At 45.5% G+C, this 19,421-nt stretch overlaps 1 protein-coding gene and 1 long non-coding RNA gene across 12 annotated transcripts in view; one reads left to right on the plus strand and one right to left on the minus strand.

Annotated features, from left to right (window-relative positions):
- The window catches only part of FBXO25 (F-box protein 25), a 101,923-nt gene that overhangs the window by 42,417 nt on the left and 40,085 nt on the right, over positions 1 to 19,421 (minus strand). For 2 of the 11 annotated variants that reach the window (XM_088793068.1, XM_088793067.1), the window contains exon 2: positions 11,627 to 11,747. The gene's annotated coding sequence lies outside the window, so the exon portion shown is untranslated. Of the gene's footprint in view, positions 1 to 11,626; positions 11,748 to 14,994; positions 15,270 to 15,463; positions 15,570 to 19,421 lie in introns of those variants that run through there. The other 9 variants (XM_088793063.1, XM_088793066.1, XM_074329252.2 and 6 more) reach the window with 8 other exon arrangements.
- LOC148755143 (uncharacterized) lies at positions 127 to 4,782 on the plus strand. Its single transcript, XR_016019280.1, has 2 exons — positions 127 to 346; positions 3,151 to 4,782. It is a non-coding gene; the product is annotated as an uncharacterized LOC148755143 (long non-coding RNA).

Below are 19,421 nucleotides of genomic sequence, written 5' to 3' on the forward strand. Positions count from 1 at the left end.
CACCCTCGGCCCCGACAGCACGCGTGCGCAGTGGGCCTCCCTCCCTCCCCGTCCGTGTGTAGCCCCCAGCGTGTTAGGAAGGGGTCCCTGGAACCTCACGTTCCTCCCCCTTGGCACTCTGAGTTATTCCAAGCCCTGTCATTTTGGGTTGCCCAAAGATGTTTCCCTAAACTGAGCACTGGCCCTCCCCCTGCAGAAACGGCGAGTGTTCCATCACCTGCTCTGCTTTGCTTGTGGTATGTTATTTTCTGAAATTGTCTTTATTAACTTACTTCCTTCTCTGTTGTCTGCCTCCCCGGACTAGAACATGGGGGCTGCATCTGTTTCCCTGGAGCCCAGAACGGAGGTCAGTACCTAGAAGGAGCTCAATAAATGTGCATTAGTTCGATGAGTGAAGAAAGCAGTAAGTGACTAAATGAGGACCTTTGGGCCAAAACTCTTATTTCCTCTTTATTTCCAGAACTGGGTCCGCATGGAGCGGGGGGGGGGGGGGGCACCCTATATGTGTTCACACTGGAGGGGCAGGAAAGGGCTTGAATTACTGCATCCTTCAAAGTACTTGCATCCTGGTGACCGTATACTCGACTACTGCTTTAATGGGCTGTTTTCCAACCCTACCCCTGCCCCGGAAACAGAACTTCAGAAGTGCAGCTGACCGCCACCCCCAAACCTGTGCACCTGATTACCTTTCATACTTAGCTTTAAGGCTCAAGTACTGTTTACAAACGACTTAGAATATTGTTCAGATCTTTCTAGAAGGCTGTAAATGTTCTGGGGGACCAGCTTCAACATGTGGGGTTTTTTTTCCCCCGTTAGGAAAAAAAGAATGTAGGGCTTAGAGGAAGCGACCGGGAGGAGGCAGGTCACTGACTCAGGCTGCAGAGTTCAGATCACAGTGGGTAAGAGCCCTCAGGAGATTGCTGTGGTTGGGATTCAGCAATGGAGGTGTGAACAAAGTAAGGCCTTAACCTCTCTCCGCCTCATTTTCCTCACAGGAAAAATGGAGGTAGTAGCACAACTTACCACATAAGATTTTTTTGAGTTAAATGAGCTAACGTATGCAAAATATTTAAAACTGCTTGGTGTATAGTGAGAGATATGTTAAGTATTTGATCTTAGTACTTTATAAAATGTGTTTTCATACTTGGAATACATGCAGGAAGCATATAGTAGGTATTCGTATTTTAGAAAAATGTTTTTATAAATTATGACATGCTTCTTAGAAGTGTTCTTTAACTGTATGCTTTTAAAATAACATCCCTACCTTCCCTCTGCCTGGTCCACAGCAGGTGTCTAGTAGAGTGTTGAGTGACTAAGTGGCCCCTGGGAATGTGTCACTGGCTGCTCCTTCCACCTCCACCAGTGTTATGCTTTGTTCTGGGAAGGTCGTGGGGCTCTTGGCTGGATGGGCTGCAGGCAGACTGTAAGGATGGGAAGGGAAATGGCAGCACCTGGATCCTCCATTTGCCCGGAGACAAAACATGACGTGGATCCCACCGCTGCTACTTTGTGTCGGAGGCTCTGAAATCAATTGTGATTCAGCAAACGTTAACGGAGAATTTACTCTGATGTCAAATGTACTTACACACACACACACATCTAAATGTCAGCTCAAAGCTTCTCCTTCAGAAGTTGGGAGAGTAAATCCTCCTGAACACCTGTTGAGTGGAACTGTATCATCCTGGCCACGAAAAGTGCTCTGGTCTGGAATTCCGAAATATGAGCTGAACTTAGAACTAACTACTCCATCTGATCACTAAGTCTTTTGGGCAACTCACTTCACCTGAGTCTCCATTTTCTCACATATAAAGTCAGGATATTGCATTTATATCTTTGTTTGTAATTATGTTTACAGTAGACTACAAGCTCCACGAGAGGGAGGGAGGATATCAGAAGACCCAGAGAGGCTAGCTTTGTGCACAAAGGGCTCACTACCGTGTTTCCCCGAAAATAAGCCCTAGCCAGACCATCAGCTGTAATGCGTCTTTTGGAGCAAAAATTAATGTAAGACCGGGTCTTATGTAATGTAACACAATATAATATAAAATATATAAAATAATACCAGGCCTTATATTAATTTTTGCTCCAAAATACACAGTAGAGCTGATTGTCCGGCTAGGTCTTATTTTCGGGGAAACACAGTAGCTAGGAATGCAGGCAGCCTCTAATGTTGGGGAAGAACAAAGAAGTGGATTCTCCTCTATAGGGACCAGAAGGATGCACCCCCGAACACCTTACTTTTAGGACCCTGACCTCCATTGCCAAAGGTAATAAATCTATGCTGTTTAGAGCCACTGAGTTCCTGGTAATTTGCTACATCAGCAGCAGGAGACTAGCACAGGGAGTGGAGGCTCCATAGCAGAAGTGAGCCTGGGCGGCCAGTGCGCTTGTCACGTCTGGGCGGGCGCAGGTGGGCAGCTGACGGCTGATGTTCACTCAGGAGCAAGCCATCCGCATTGGGGAGCTGTGCACAATGGTCCCTCTGTGACCCAGCAGACTTCTCAGCACACTTCTCCCTTCATGCTCACTCCCTCTGCACCTGTAGTAGACCACCCGTCAGAGCCTGAGGCCCCTCCTGTGCCACCCGCTGGCCACAATGGCATGGGGTGATAAGCACCCCTTGCGAAGGGACCCCTCTCATTCATCTTGGTGATTACTTACTCCATTCTTATTGGTCATTACTGCAATGTCCATTAGGAAAGAAAAACAGATCCACTGGGAACAAAGCAAAAGCAGATGTTTTCAAGAGGATCACCCTGAAGGGCGTCACCAGCAGCCTCTGAGACCTGTTCTTCCTGACTCCAGCCAGAGGCAGCCTGTGATTAGTTCACCACTGGCTGTCAGGTGGTGGCAACGGGGGAACAGTCCTCTTACTGCAAATGTTTTCCCCCTAATCTTTCTAGCTAGACTGTAATCTCAATGGGGAAATACAGCTCTGCTTTGCTCCCCACTGGAGCTCCAATACAATTCCAAAAACCCACACTTAGGGTACTCTAAGCATTTAGGGTTTTTTTTGCTTTTAAATTTTTTATTGGGGAATATTGGGGGACATTGTGTTTCTCCAAGGCCGATCAGCTCAAAGTCGTCCTTTAATTTAGCTGTGGAGGGTGCAGCTCAGCTCCAAGTACAGTCATCGTTTTCAATCTTTAGTTGCAGGGGGCACAGCCTACCACCCCATGCAGGAATTGAACCGGTAACCCTGTTGTTGAGAGCTCGCGCTCTAACCAACTGAGCCATCCGGCCGCCCCTCCGGAAGCTCAGCGGCAGCTCATTGTCTTCAATGTAGTTGTGGAGGGCGCAGTTCACTGGCCCATGTGGGAATCGAAGCAGCAACCCTGTTGTTCAGAGCTCGCGCTCTAACCTACTGAGCCATCCAGCCGCCACTCTAAGCTTTTGTTGAATGAGCAACTGAATGAAAAAGCCACCATTGGAACACAGGGTAGCCAAAGTAGAGGTTTACAGAGATGATGTACAGAGGAGGTGCACCTGTCAGACAAGAGTGTCACCAAGTCAATGACTGACCACTGACTGGTTTTCAGGTTGTTATGGTGTATTTTTCAAGATTTAACAATTTAGTTCTTTTTCCTTTTTTTCCCCTTTCCCTCTTACCTCATTCAATAACTGTTTTCTTGAGGCTACGTGCACACCTCGTTAATCTGGTTAACTGGCAAAATGCCGACTTGAAAGAAACTCAGTCAGCCCTCAGTTATCTGGACACCGGCAAGCAGGCCGCAATTCTGGACTGCAATTTCCGTCAGATGACATCCTCCTATGAATCACCCCTATCACCGGGTTCGAGCTAACCATCGCGGAAGAAACTGGACCCCAGGAGATGTTTCTTTCGGACAAGTCACATGGCTAACTCCCCCTTTCCTTTGTTCTTGTGTATCTATAAAACTCCCAGCCATTCTAGGAACGGGAAAGGTGGTCTTTGAGATATCAGTCTGCCATGTTTCTGGAATGGCGGCATTTTGAATAAACCTACTTTTCTTTCCACCAACCCTTGTCTCTTGATCACTGGCTCATGAGCAGCAAGCAGCCGAACCTGAGTTCAGTAACAACGTGAGTTCAGTAACAACGGCTTCTATCTTTTCATCGGTGGAAACTGTTCCTATTTGGTGTTGAAGAGAGCAGGCCCTAACATCAGACGAACAAGGCTCAAGCCACAGCTCTCCCACAGGCCAGTTCCTTAACCACCCGTGCCTGTTTTGTGGACGGAAAAGGGGCCACATGTTACACCTGACAAGCTTAGGAGACTCAAAATAACCACATAGGATGGTGTGAACATAACAATTCCTAACTAAGGTGGTCCATGGCGGGAAGTCACATCCTTGCCCTGAAGCTTCCTTGACAAAGGTAAACCTCTACCTGAAGTGAGCCTGTCCACTGTCTTTTTACATCTAGGATAACATGCCCTTGGAATGTCAGAGTAATCCCTTCTCCCATCACCTGAGCAGAAAACTACAGAATCCTTCATTATTATTCTTGTCCCAATTACCATCTCTATGTGATGTAAAAAGTAAACTATTAACTATCCTGTATTAGGTATGTCAAAGAAGTACTTGTCTTTCCAATTTACTTTTACCCAATCCGAGATTTCCCTGCTTTGCTTTTTCCCTCCCCTTTAATCCACCACCAATGTTTTTCACTTAACACTCCTCCTTTCATTTTATGTGTAAAACAAGCTGCAAACTGCCATTTTTTGGAGCATTTTCTCAATCTGTTGAGATTTTGCTTCCCAGCAATTGTCAGTTTGGCTCAAATAAACTCTTACAAGCTTTCTCTTAGGCTTGATGTTTTTTGTTGTTGTAGACAGTTTCCTCTTTTGATCAATAGGGAAAATAGCAGTTCTCCCCCACAGCAATGTTGTGATGACTGAGTGAGCTGTAGTCACTTGTCCTTAACTTAGGGCAGGTCCTGGTGCGTGGTGAGCATCAGCTGAAAGTCACAGATTCTCCTTATCACCACTGATATCATAAAATCTGTCATGCTGACCCCACACAGCACAAACAGCATGTCACTCCAGGATCTTGGCCAGGAACTGGACAGACCTCACCAAGGAAGGAAAGGGCTAGACATTGTTTTTTTGAAAAAGTATGCCAGTGTGGTTTATACAATGCCATTTAATTCATCTTTCAAAAAACAATGTAAAATTAGGGTCCATCTCAATAACAACAAGTTGTCAAGAGAGAACCATCTATCCTGTCAAGAGCTTGGGGGAGGGCTGAAGTAGCTGCAGATGGGCAGCAGCTATATTTTCCATGCCTCCTGGAGTGTCTCAGGGTCCCTGGAAGGAGGGGCAAAGAACCCCAAAAGCCCCTCCACTTAATGGGAGAGGCATGAGAAATTATTCTAATTAGAAAATAACCCAACGTTGAAGGTCAAGTATGATAGGAGATGCTGAGTGTATGGCTAATTAGCACTTTAAGTAATAAATCAACTGCAGAAGCAGCAGCGAATGACTGCTAACTCAGCAAGAAAATCCTGAGTCTAACTGGGAGCCCTCTGGGATCAGAGCTCAGAGACAATTTGCAGGTCATCCTGAAAGTGACTGACCCATGTCTTCCTATTGGAAAATGTTAGCCTGTTGTGTGCCATCATGTAATCATGAATCTATCCAGTGAAGGACAGAAACCTCAGCCCATCCACTCTTTCTTCTCCTTAAAAGTGTATTTTCTCCGAGTGCTTGTTTTCTACTGGGGAACTGACAGAGGATGTGGAACCACCCCCTGCTGCCAACCCGTTAACTGTTTCAATCCTAAAGGGATCACATGGGAAAGCATACAGCTGGAGAGGGGAACCTCCATTCTGCAATTTTGCGAAACAAAGGCTTCCTCCCACCAGGAAATGCTGGGCCAGGTGAGGGGGAGGCTGGAACCAGCCCCCAGGGTCTCTGCCCCCACCCACCCCCAGCTTCCTGTCCCTGCCATATGTTCACTCCCACACACACAGTGAACAAGGAGCAAAGGAAAAGAAAGGGAGGCACAGTTTTTGGGGACTCATCACACGAAAGACATGAGGGATTGGGCAAACCCATGTATCACTCGCCTGGAATATCCCACCACACTTGACCTCCTCGTGGAAGCTGATCTTTGCCACAGAGCCAGGCTCTGTCCCTGGAAAAGGGTACCAGTGGGTCCCCGGGGCTGATGGGTAGTTGAGAAGCGACGAACTGGACGTAGGCTTACCTCACCTGGCTGGAGGTTAAGACTGTTGTTTTTATTGTCTGTGGCCCAGTATCTGGCTAGTACATATGAGGGGACGCAGGTAGGGGAAGAAGAGGCTGCCATCGCCCAGTGTGCAACTTAGGGGACGCTGGGAACATGAAGCCTGACTGGGTGACAAGCCCAGGTGGGTGGTCTTCCCACAGCTCACTCCCACACCTCCCACTTGTCTGAGGATCTTCAAAGGCGAATCATAACCAGCTAGGAGTGAGCACTGGGGCCAGGTAGAGACCTGGGAAAATATGACAGGCAGGCAAGAAGAAGACATTAGGAAGAGGGACAGCCTACATGACCCATGAAAATGAGAAACAAACAGTGTGTGCAGTTACCACTACTCTCATTTACGAACTGGAGTTGCAAAGCACTGTAGTAAAGTAAAAAATTAAAAACAGTAAGAGTTATAAGGAATGAAAAAGTAGAGCAAAACTATTATTTTCTTGCTAATGACACAACTGTCTACATGCAAAATCCAAGAGAATCTATGAATAAACTATTGAGATCAATAAAAGTTCCACGAGATTTGCAGGAACAAGAGCAAAGCACAAAATTCACCGGATTTTTTGACAGCAGCAATAACCACAAGGTATAATTTAAAACTGTCACTCACAGTGTCAGCAAAATCTGAAGCACCCATACTCGCAGTCAAATCTAACAAAAATGTGCAAGACCTTTATGGAAGAAAACAACACGTTATTGGAAGATATAATGGAAGAAAGGATTAAATGGGGAGAAATGCCAATATCATAGATAACAAGATTCAATATTGTAATTGAATTCTGCAAAATCTTTCAATTCAATGAGAATTCCATCAAAATGTACGGAAAACTTAACAAACTGATTCTAAAGCGCCTATGGAAGAATATGTGTAAAGAAATAGCTCAAGAAATGCTGGAAATGCTCTAGTTCCTAAAGCTTGTGAGATCGACAATGCACAATGAGTGTGAATATGGAAAAGAGACGTGAACAAACCCTGTTTGACAAACTCTCTCAGGGCGGCACGGTGGAGGGAGGTGGGTGCGTTTACTTAATGAGGTCTTTTTAAGGGAAGCCAGTGGCACTTGGAACACCTATGTGGGCATAACAAAATGAAAGCAATACACGAGAAGGGGACAATAAAACCAGGAAGGGCTCTAAGAATGATGCAAACGTAAGAGCGAAAGGTAAAAGTGGACTTTCACAGTATCACGTAAAGAAACCCACTGGACACTTAACACATTGTTTGTGGGAAACGAGTAAACTCGTCATATCGCCTCTAGTTGGAACCGGCAAAAATTTTGCAAAGTAAATAAATAGAGACCTCTTTTTAAACTAAAACACTGAAAGTTTCATAGAAAAATATGAAATAGATCGAAAGATATGAATATTTTACGGAAAGTCTAATTTTGGCGAGAAAATGTCAAAAAAGCCCCGCATTACGATGCGATTTGGCGGGAAAATGCCCGCATACTTAAGATAACCAAACAGTCTGATCCGCCTGGCTACTAGTGAGTTGGTCTTACATGTGAAAGACCAGCTTCGACTGGCAAGTGTCAATGCTAAACGTGGTCAAGTGGTTCGATTTCATGACACAGCGTTGAGTTCGGGAACAATGTCGCACAGCATGTCCCTAGAACGCATTTATTTTACTAAGTGAAATCATGCCCAAAGAGTTAACAACTCCCCCAGCCCCTGCCCCCAGAGCCTGACAACGGCCATTCCATGTTTGGATTCTATATAAATTTCACTATTTCAGGTGCCTCATGTAAGTGGACTCATGCAGTACTTGTCCTTCTGTGACTGGTCATGTCACTGAGCATCATGTCCTCCAGGTCCATCCACGTTGTCACGTCTTGAAGAACATCCTTCTCTTTCCAGTCAGCCTCGGTTTTTGATGTATCACCCCTCCCACCCCCACCCCGCCATGTCGCGTGGACTCTGGTGGCATTAATCACACGTGTCTTTGCTTTGTTTCGCTAAACGATAGTGTACAATGAGGCGATAGGTCTCCGAGAAAAAATGCAGCCTCAACCTGGGGACTCAGAAGGAAGGGATGGGTCTGGAAAATGTCCTGCAGGTAAAATTAACAAGTCAACACAAGGAAATCCAGAGAAGGCAGTCTTGTTCTCATTGGCATCAACAGACCAGAGTGCCTAGCGATGGAGTGATGCAGGCCAGTGGCTGCTGTTGCCTTGGACATCCCCACTGACTTGAGCAATTACTTTTCCTAATTATGTAACTTTATGGATACATCAACAGAATTCTGGAAAGTTACTTGAAGTGAACATATGGGCCATCATATCTCAGTGATAAATTTCATCAGTGGAAAAGACATAGCTCCAACTTATTGACATGGTGTTTGATTAACTTTAATCATATTAAGTTATTACCACAATTAGGCCACATGAAGTCACCAATAAATGCTTTGCTGAATTCATTAGCAGATGTGAAAAGTCACTGGGAAACATTTAATCCTGCAATGTTCTCAGCAAATTGGCAAATAAAATGACAGAGAAACTTTCACACAGGTTTCTCTTAAGAAACTAAACAATACGCTATGTCCTCTGCAGTAGGCCCCAAGTTTTCATAATGCCTCTGGAGACATGACATCCCGTTGTCCCCATGGAGCTTATACGGCAGTGGTAGTAACGAGAGCCAAAGGGTCTCACCTGCGCATCAGGTGAAGATGACATGCAGAGAGCAGTGACACTGAAGAATTCCTCCGGTGTGCCACTCTGTGTGGCATTTTAGCTGCTGATGAGAAGCAGTGAATGTCTTGTGTTCCAGTCGCTCAGACTCCAAGCAGGGTGCTTCCCGTGCATGTGTGCTGAGGCCAAGGCTTACTGCTCACTTCATCTTCTGAGGTCATGTATCTTTTCAGGACGGGGCATATGCAAACTTTAGGAAGTGGGGTGAGGGTGGCTTAGTCTGTATCATGACATTCTAGAAAGTGAAGTTCAGGTGGCAAGGGGAGCTGGTAGACCCACAGGACCTCAGAGGATCTGAGAGTGGAGTCCATTTTTCAGATGAAGAAACTAAAACTCAGAGAACCCAACAACTTCAAAATGTTCTCTGGTTCTGTGTTGCTGAGATCTAGGCGCCATCAATCCATCTTCATTCCACCTATTTTATTAAGTGCGTCGTGTGAGCCAAGCTACACTCCCCTCTTTGCCTAATGCACGACCTAGAAGCAACACAGTTGAGACTCCATGACCCAAATGGACAAAGATAACCCAATTTCTGGAGGAAAATTCACTTGTTTCATGGTAAGTAATGTTTTTGAGGTAAAGATGGGGTAGCAAAGCAAGGAGCCCTGTGCATTGCTCGCGACATCAGCTTTAGCATCCATTAAATTCTGTCTGAATTCATACGGTGCTTTCCAAAGTAATCCAAACAGCATGGTACTGGCATAAAAACTCACATATATCAATGGAACAGAATAAAGGGCCCAGAAATACACCCGTATATGGTTAATTTATGTCAAAGGAGCCAAGACTATACAGTGGAGAAAGGACATTCTCTGCAATAAATGGAGATGGGAAAACTGGACAAATACATGCAAAAACTGAAACTGCACAACTATCTTACACCATAAAAATTAACTGAAAATGGATTAAAACCTTGAACATAAGTCCTGAAATCATAAAACTCATAGAAGAAAACACAGGCAGTAGGCTCCTGGACATCCATCCTGGTGATGACTTTTCGGATTTGACACCCAAAGCAAAGGAAACAAAAGCAAATATGGACAAGAGGGAAGACGTCAGACTAAAAAACTTCTGCACAAGGAAGGAAACCATCAACAAAAAGAAAAGGCAATCTACTGTATGGGAGAAAATATTTGCAAATCATGTATATGACAAGGGGTTAATCCAAAATATGTACCAAGGGCCGGCCCAGTGGCTCAGGTGGTTGGAACACAGCGAGGTCATGGGTTTGATTCCCACATGGGCCAGTGAGCTGTGCCCTCTATGGCTAAGACTGTGAACAACAGCTCTCCCTGGATCTGGGCTGCCAAGAGCAACCAGAGGTTGGCATAAGCTGTCGTGAGCCGCCATGGGCTGCTGTGTGCTGCCATGAGTGGCCGGTGGGCAGTGGCGAGTATGTGGAGAAAAGGGGACCCTTGAGCACTGGGAGATTGTAAGTTGGAGCAGACACTATGGAAAACAGTATGGCGGTTCCTCAGAAAATTAAGAATGGAACTACCTTATGACTCAGCAATTCTACTTCAGGGTATTTATGTGAATGCAATGAAAATACTAATTGGAAAAGGTAGCTGCACCCCCATGCTCACTGCAGTGTTATTCACAATAGCCAAGACTTGGAAATAACCTAAGTGTCCATCGATAGATGAATGGATAAAGATGTGGTCCATCCACACAATGGAGTATTACATGGTCATAAAAGAATGAAATCTTACTATTTGTGACATCACAGATGAACCTAGAGGACATTAGGCTGAGCGAGATAAGTCAGAGATAGAAAAAGATAAGTAACGTAGGACCTCACTTATACGTGGAATCTAAAAAGAAAAGAAACAAACCCATACATACATAGAACAGATTGGTAGTTGCCAGAGGCGGGGGTGGGTGAAATGGGTGAAGGGCATCAAAAGGAACAGATTTTCAGTTCTAAAATAAGTTCTGGGATGTGATGTATAGCACAGTGACTGTGGTTAATAAAACTGCAGACTTATTGCAGTATGTTTATAGGTTGCTGGTGAACAGACAGGCCTGGTCCCTCCTGCCTTCTGCTCACTGAGGTAACGCCCTCCAGTGGTTCTGGGTGGATATGAAGCACACATGTCTGGACCTCCTGGGCCTGAAAAGCAGAAGGCACAAGGGCAGCATGGTGGTGGTGGGTGGGGGGTGACCCACTGCTGGGGGCACCATGCTAACAGCAGGCAGCGCTGCTGCTCTGCAGAGGCGTGGATGTGGACCAGGAGTCCTGTGTTCCTGGCAGGGAGCTGCACCCCATCAGCCTGCTGGCTGTACTACATAACGCAGGTGGGTATGGGTTGCAGGCAGGGCCTTATCACCCTTACCTTGTGTCCACCCAGGAAGCCATACTTCCGGTGGTTTGCTTTCCCTTTTGCTCCTTGACCTCTACCTTCCTGGAACGAGTTTCGAGGTACACGACTAGCTCATGGCTGCCTGAAGGGCATCCTAGGACCACCTGAGTCACTTCACATTTCCTAAGATCCCTCCTCAGGGCCCATAAACCACGGGGGCAAGTCCAGAAGTCTTGAGAGAAGTCCCCACCTGCTGGGGCCTGTGCAGAATTTTCTAAGCACATCCCAGAACCTGGGCATGATTAATTATGCCCCAAGGTGACCCTTGCAGCCAGGGAGGAAGACGCCCATACACCAGTCTCAGGACCCACCAACAGCCCCAGACAATGAAGAGCACAAACTCAGAAGTCCAGACCTGAAGGTGACCAGCAGAAAGTGCAGCAAGGAGGTCAGCAGTGGGAGAGAGAGGTCTGCGGCCTTAATGTTTAGTGGACGTGGGGCTGTGAAGGCAGGCCTGCGTCCTGAGTCCAGCTTCCCTGGAAGACACATACACACACACATTTAAATGAACCAAAATAAGAGTCATCTCTGAATGATCGGTTGTTTTCCAGAAGAGTTTTCATGCTCTGTCATTTCTTGCTAATTTCTATCTCAGCATTTTGGAACAATAAACACATAAATAGTAATCCATTTTTTTTTAAAGAAAAAAACGACATGAGTTGGATTACACTGTATATCAATATGACCACCTTCTAGGACAGACTTCTTGATAGAAGCAAAACTTGCAATGAACATATAATGCACCATTTGGAAACCATCCCAATGAAAATCCAAGCAAGTATAGTTTTGTGCATTAAATTTAACAGTTTCCATGTATTACCTAGTGTAGTTGACAGAAACCATGAATTCTATGAAAGTTATTTCCTGTGACAACGTGAATGGACCTAGAGGGCATTATGCTGAATGAACTAAGTCAGACAAAGACAAATACCATATGATTTCACTTACAGATGTAATCTAAAGAAGCAAAACAAATGAATTAACAAATCAGAAACAGACTCATAGATACAGAAAACAAACTGATGGTTTCCAGGTGGGAATGGGGTGAGGGTGCTGGGTGAAAACGGTGAAGGGATTAAGAAGTACAAATTGGCAGTTACAAAATAGTCATGGGGATTTATAGTGCAGCACAGTGAATATAGTCAATAATATGGTAATAACTAAGTATAGTGCCAGGTGGGTAGGAGACTAATTGGGGGGATCATTTCATAAATTATGTAAGTGTCTTAACCACTATACTGTACACCTGACACTAATGTAAATTAATATTGAATCTCAACTGTAATTAAACAAACAAAAAAACACTTAAAGAAAACTATTTCTTAAAGTGAAATCTTCTGGAACTCAATGTGACCTATTTTCTAAAACAAAATTTAAATGGCAAATAAATGGTTGTAAAATAAAGGTTTCATAAAAAGATTTTAAAAAGTCCCATCTGATTAAGAATTGCATATCCAAATAAAGGTCTTTTATTTATCTTTATAATTCCAATTACCATCACATTTTTGTCTATTTTATCACTAATTATGTAAATTTTGTTATCTAAAATGAATATATTCTCTTAAAAGTATAATAATACCCAATTAAATAAATGTACCATTATTAATGTAACCATTTCCATAGTTTTGGAATTAGAACGGCTTGATTATTTTTAAACAATGCTGTGATAAACTTTTTTATTTATCTGCATGTACACTTTTTCTGTGCCTGCTGTAAAAAAATACCACAAACTTGTTGAATAAAACAGAAATGTAAAAAAAAGAAAGTGATTTCCTGCTGCCCCTAAGTGCATGTTTCCAATGCACACTACTAAATAATATACGAATAAAGTCAGACAACACTTAACAACGTTTTGGTCAATGACAGACAACATATATAACGGTGGTCCCGTAAGTTTATTATAATGGAGCTGAAAAATTTCCATCACTTCATGTATTGTAGCTGTAGTAATAATGTAGCACAATGCATTCCTCATGAGTTTGTGGTGATGCTCATGGAGACAAATGACTAAAAGCATAGCACATACAATTACAGTCACAGGCTACACCACCGAGGTGTGTGTAAGTACCTCACTCTATGATGTTCAAAGGACAACAAAATCTCCCAATGAGGCATTTCTCAGAATGTGTCCCTGTTGCTAAGTGGTGCATGACTGTATTGTCTAGTAAGTTTTCCATGACTCATTACACATGAACTTAAAAATTATTTGTCCTTGGGGCAGCCAGATGGCTCAGGTGGTTGGAGCGCGAGCTCTGAACAACACGGTTGCTGCTTCGATTCCCACATGGGCCAGTGGGCTGTACCCTCCACAACTAGATTGAAGACAACGAGCTGCTGCTGAGCTGCCGGAGGGTCATCTGGATGGCTCTGTTAATTAGAGCGCGAGTTCAATTCCCGCATCGGATGGTGACCTGCGCCCCCTGAAACTAAAATTGAAAATGGCGACTGGACTTCGAGCTGAGCTGCGTCCTCCACAGCTGGATTGAAGGACAACAACTTGGAGCTGATGGGCCCTGGAGAAACACACTGTTCCCCAATACTCCCCAATTAAAAAAAAATTTTTTTTCCTGACTGGTGTTTTTTTTTTATCTCAGAAAAGATACTATTCAATTCGGAGATATAATTTCTTGAAGAGAAGCTTTATAAATTTCATATTTTTATTTCCATTCTAAAAATATTGAAATAAGTTCAGTCAAGTTCTAGCAAATGAGAAAACATTTGAAAATGAAAAAACATTTGAAAATGAAAAGCGAATATAGTGTTTCTTTAGTGAAAACTAAATACCAAAATATGATATTCACTCACTCCCTTTACCTCTTATATCTTTCCAAGTCCACCCAACCACTCCCATTCCCTCTTTTAAACTGTCCAGTGGGACACAGGAAATATAAAAACACCAACCAGGGTGTTTTGGCCCATCAGAATTACGCCCCCTAAACACACACATACACATACACACACACACATACACACACACACACACACACACACAGGAACCCACAATTTTAAGTCAAGACAGGAACTGCTTTTGTTACGTAACATGGAACACCAGTGAACTTCATCTATGCCCTGCCTGACATTCTTGAAAATTTTCTAAGTGGATCTTGGGACCCAGGAGTCACTAGTGTCTGCCACAAAGGTTGGAGAGGGCGCCTCTGCCGGGAAATCTCTCTGGTAATTTTCTAGGTCAGTTCAGGAGCATGGGAAACGGCACTGCCCAAAATGTGAGCCTCACGGAAATTTTTCTAGGCCTACCTGAAAATGTTCTAAGTCCCCTCTGAGGCCCAGAAAAGGCTGCAGCGGGTTGGGAAACCAGGGAATGGCTTGTAGTGGTCTTCACAGCTGACTAGGACCAACAAGGATAATTTGACAACCCAGCCCATCCTTGAACATTTGTAGAAGGTGAAAGGGAACTTGAAAAGAACACACACTTAATTGGAAACCTTAGGTCACAACCAACTAAGTCAAAAGATCACATGAACAAAGAAAGGAAGCTGTTATATACTCTTGGTTTGACTGTTAACATAAAAATTATCAATACCCTTACCAAATGCACATTAAAAGTGTAAATTACTACAAACCAAATAATATTTTCAATATGTAATGAAGTTTGGAAAAACACTGATGCCTCTACTCTGAGCTTGACAATAAATTTAAAAGGGAAATTACAAAATTAAATTTAAAAGGGACACTACAACGCCATCGAATGAATTCGGAATATACCGTTCCCAAGAGCTCATTCTCCAGTGGGATCTCGGAAACGTGCACACACGTCGGCGGGCAGAGCCGGAGGGGTAAACGTGCGACACCGCGACACGAGGCGTCACAGGACAGGGTCCGTCCTGGGCTGCCCGAGAGGCGAGAGGGGCGACGGGGGGACCAGGACGAGAACCCACGTCCCGAGCGGGGACCTGACACGGCGCGTGGTGGGGACACCGTGGAGACACCGAAGGCAGAAAGGCCGGGCGGAGACGGCCTCTGAGCTACTGTAACCGGAAACGGAAATGACACGAACCGCGCAGGAGCGATTGGCCTCCGGGCCGCTCCGGGCAGCGGGGGTCTCCCCGCGGGCGCGACGGGCGGATGCGAGGCCTGTGACATCCGCAAGGACCCCCGGACCCCGTGTGGAGGACGGCGCGGGGAGGAGGCCGCGGAGGGCGGATTCAAACGCCTGAGAACAGAGCCCACTCACCGCCTGAAGCCTTCGCGCCGGGAAATCCCCTTCTGCGCCCACAGGAAATTACGGAGGAAGCGGCGGGGCCTCAGCCCGGAAGGGGCGGGGCCAGGGAGGAGGCCGCCAGCGAGGTTTGGGGCGGGGCCTGTGGAGGCGGGGTCAGACGGAGCGGGACGGAGCAGAGTGGCGCGGCCAGCGTGGGGCGGGTCCTCGAGGGGGCGGGCGATGGTGGGCGGGGCCTGAGCCTCCCGGGCCGGTTCCGGGCGGGCCCCGCCTCCCATGCTACACACCTCCTCCAATCTCCGCGTTTGGATCCGCTGGAATCCCTTAGGCCTCCCGGGCAGCCGGGCTGCTTCCTCCCTACTTCAGGTTAAATGTTTCAGGCAGTTCAAGGTAAGAGCTTAGACTTGTGAGGCCATTGACAGTGAATGCTGAGATGTTTCCCTGACAGCAGTTTGAAAACGGTTTGAGTCAAAATTCCACTGGAGACAGAGTTGGTGGTTTAAAACAAGGATTTCATTACATCTCCTGATTTTTTGGGTTAAGAATTCAGGCAGGTCGACAACCAAGATGGTGAAGTAGGTAAATGCTGCATTTACCTTCTCTCACAACCACATCAAAATTAAGACTAATCTACAAAACCACCGTTATTGAGAATCGCCTAAAATCAAGCTGAACGGAAGCCTTTCAACGACGGACATGCAGAAGCCACCACCAGACTGGAAGGAAGGTCAGATACGTGGAATGGACTGGTCCCACACCCATTTGACTATTAAAACCAGGAGGGCTACTTCAGCTCTGGTGATCCCCCCCCATCTCATAAAGGAGCGAGGGATTCCCACCCCAGCCCAGGGATCCAGGGCTGGGGAGAGTGGCCCCCATGATTTTTGGTTATGAAAAGCAGCGGAGATTGTGACTTAGTGAGCTTGAATGCAGCTGCACTCACAGGCGCTCCTCTTAAAGGCACCGCACGCGGAGTTACCCACCAACGGAATCACTCGCTCTGAGCTCCAGCGCTGGGGCAGCAGCTAGAAAGGCGGCAGGGACAGATGCTGGGGAATTGAGTTGTCTGGCTTGGGATGGGGGCTGGAGAGGCAGCTTTCTCCTGGATGGGGGAGCTGGCGGAGGCCATTGTTTGTTGAGCCCTCCCCATTCCTGGCAAGGAAACAGGCGGCTGCCATTTCTGAGTCTCTGGTGTTCGTTTGCCCCACCCTGGCAATTTGAGACCTGGCCCCACCCAAATTTTGGGCACAGCCAGGCTGCTTTCAGTGGCCGCTTGCTTTTGCTCAAGCTGCACATTCCTAGAGTCTCTGAAAGGTTTGCAGAACCCAGACAAGCAGCATCGGGTTTGAGCATACCTGTACCTCAGGCTGAGTAGCCCTAAGCTGGCACTAGTTGCAGCTGGCCTTGGTTCAGGGCCTGGCCTCTCAAGCACAGCATGGGCAGCACACATCTGTGGATTTCTTTCTGGCTCCTGCTGGGTGGCCCCGGGTGAGGCACAGGCTGTGGCTGAACTTGACCTACAGTGGATCCCCTCCAAGGTAGTTCTGGGGATGGTGCCCCCAATGGCCAGCTTCAAAACGAGCTGGAGTATTACCCAGCTGCCTATATATACAGCACACCCAAAGGCTGCATTGGGCAGGAACTAGCGTCCTGCTGAGGCAGATCCTGCTCTGTAGGATCAGCCCCCGCACAACAACTCTTCCACTGTAGTCAAGGCCAGTCCTCACAACCAGTGAGCCCAAGGGTCAGTCCTTCACACTGATGTGCAATTATCAAGCAAGGGTCAACTATAACAGGAAGGGACACACCTGGAGTGTGTGGCTCAGGTGACCAGAAAGACTGCATCACTGAGCCCCACAGCACACCTACTACATAGGTCACTCTGCTAAGACAGGGAGGCATAGCAGCCCTACCTAATACATAGAAACAAACACATGGAGGCAGCCAAAATGGGGAGACAAAGAAACATCCCAAATGAAAGAACAGAACAAAGCTCTAGAAAAAGAACTAAGTGAAACTGAGATAAGCAATCTATCAGATGCAGAGTTCCAAACACTGGTTATAAAAATGCTCAAAGATCTCATAAAAATGGAGATGGAAACCATGAAAAAGAACCAGGCAGAAATAAAGGATACAATAATGGAAACGAAGAATATATTACAGGGAATGACCGGTAGATTAGATGAATCAGAGGATCCAACCAGCGATGTAGAAGAAAAGGTAGCAGAAAACATCCAACCTGAACAGGAAAAAGAAAAATGAATCTAAAAAATTGAGGAAAGTTTAAGGGGCCTCCAGGACAATATCAAGCGTACCAACATTCGTATTATAGGGGGTAACAGAAGGAGAGGAAGGAATTGAAAACCTACTTGAAGAAATAATGACACAAACTGCCCTAACCTGGTGAAGGAAATGGACATAGAAGCCCAGGAAGCACAGAGTCCGAAACAAGGTAAACCCAAAAAGGCCATCACCGAGACACATAATTAAAATGCTGAAGGTTAAATACAAAGAGAGAATCTTAAAAGCAGCAAAAGAAAAGCAATTAGTTACCTACAAAGGAGCCCCCATAAAACTGTCAGCTGATTTCTCAACAGAAACCTTGCAGGCAAGAAGGGAGTGGCAGAAAATATTCCAAGTGATGAAAGGCAAGGACCTACAACCAAGATTGCTCTACCTGGTAAGGCTGTCATTTAGAACTGAAGCACAGAAAAGTAGATTCCCAGACAAGAAAAAGCTGGAGGAGTTCATCACCACCCAACCAGTATTACAAGTACTCTTAGAGGGACTTCTTTAAGATGGGAGGGGGGTAAAGGATGAGTGAAAGGGGAAGGGATTAAAAACAAATTGGGTGTTATACAGTAGTCATGGGGATGTAGGGTATAGCATAAGAAATATAGTCAACAATACTGGAATAACTAGCTATGGTGCCAGATAGGTACTAGATCTATCAGGGTGATCGATGGGAATGGGGTTGGGGTCAGGGTGAAAAAGGTGAAGGTATTAAGAAATATAAATTGATAGTTAATACAGTATGGGGGCTATAATCAACAATGTTGCAAAGATCATGTAAGGTGCCAGATGGGCACTGGACTTACCAGATGGATCACATCATAGACTGTGTAGATGCCTGACCAATACGCTATACATCTGAAGCTGAAGTAGAATAATATTGAATGTCAACTATAACTAAATATATAGTTATATATAGTCACAGGATGTGGAGTACAACACAGGGAAGACTGTTGATGGTACTGTAACAGCTATATGTCAGAGGGGTAGGAACTTGGGGGGTGGGTTATCACTTTATGAGGGGCTTAAAGGTCTATTATGTTGCTTTGTACCTGAATCTAAATTTGAAAAAAAATTATTAAAAATAAAAAATCCCACCAGAGACATGTGTCCTGCGAATGCTGGGGGCGCGACCCGGCCTCGCGGTGGGTCCAGATGGGGGGTGGTGGGATCCCGAATGTCTGCGGCTCCTGCACTTGGAATGGGTTGTTGAAGCAAGGACTGGAGACTTCTGTGCTCAGGTGATGGAAACCGGGTGTGAAAGGCAAAAGTATGACACATGGTTTCCGTTTCTATTCCCCATTCACCAGCAAGGCAGAGACACAGCCCTGCGCTCAGGATCAGGGAGTTCATGGGGCCAGGACCTGGGCTTTGAGCACGAGGGGCTGAGGCACTGCTGCAAAACAACAGGATTCACTGCTCTGTGGATATCCACTCTTTTCTCCCTTATGTTCAACTTTTCTGTTTCACGCTTATTGAGAAGATTTGTAAATTCAAGACCTTTGGGATGAATCTGCAAGCGTAGATGGCATCCCATAATTTGATTGTCATTAATTTCTAAATATATTGTAACTTCACATGTTTGTTTTTCCTTTATTCACAGAGCTATCTGAAAATATTTTTTAACTTGAAAAAATAAGGTATTTTAATCTGGTTTTCTATACTATTCTGAATGTTTTAT

The sequence above is a fragment of the Rhinolophus sinicus genome, chromosome 16 (assembly GCF_057876585.1).
Source record: "Rhinolophus sinicus isolate RSI-liver-muscle chromosome 16, RSI-T2T, whole genome shotgun sequence".
Taxonomy (NCBI): domain Eukaryota; kingdom Metazoa; phylum Chordata; class Mammalia; order Chiroptera; family Rhinolophidae; genus Rhinolophus; species Rhinolophus sinicus.